Here is a 566-nt window from a genome sequence, read left to right on the forward strand (position 1 = left end):
GCCAACATCTATGGAAATACATACATACATACATACATACATGTGCAGAAAGAACATGGATACTACAGTGCTCCCTTTAGAGTCTGGTCAGTGCCCAGCGTTGCATTCCATTTTTGACCCTTGCTTTTTGGTTTATTTAAAAAGTACCAGTGTCTTTATAGGTCATTACAGCAGAAATAGAGGACACCAAATGGCTTGTAGTGAAGAGGAAAGCAAGTAGACACTAGCCAGACTGGAATGAAGCATTTATTTACACACACACACACACACACACACATGGATGGATGTAAACTCCTCTGGATGTTCTACCAGTCTGTGGTCGCCAGCGTCCTGTCCTACGCTGTGGTGTGCTGGGGGGGGAGTGTGACAAAAGCAGACCTCTCCAGGCTGGAGAAGCTGATCAGGCGGGCCAGCTCGGTGGTGGGGATGAAGCTGGAACCTCTGGCAACAGTGGCAGAGAGGAGAACTATTGACAAACTGCGGCGCATCATGGACAATGTCCGCCACCCTCTGCACACTGTCCTCCACAGCCAGAGAAGCCTGATCAGCCAGAGGCTGCGCCTCCC

This window comes from Takifugu rubripes, chromosome 7, assembly GCF_901000725.2.
Source record: "Takifugu rubripes chromosome 7, fTakRub1.2, whole genome shotgun sequence".
NCBI classification, from domain to species: domain Eukaryota; kingdom Metazoa; phylum Chordata; class Actinopteri; order Tetraodontiformes; family Tetraodontidae; genus Takifugu; species Takifugu rubripes.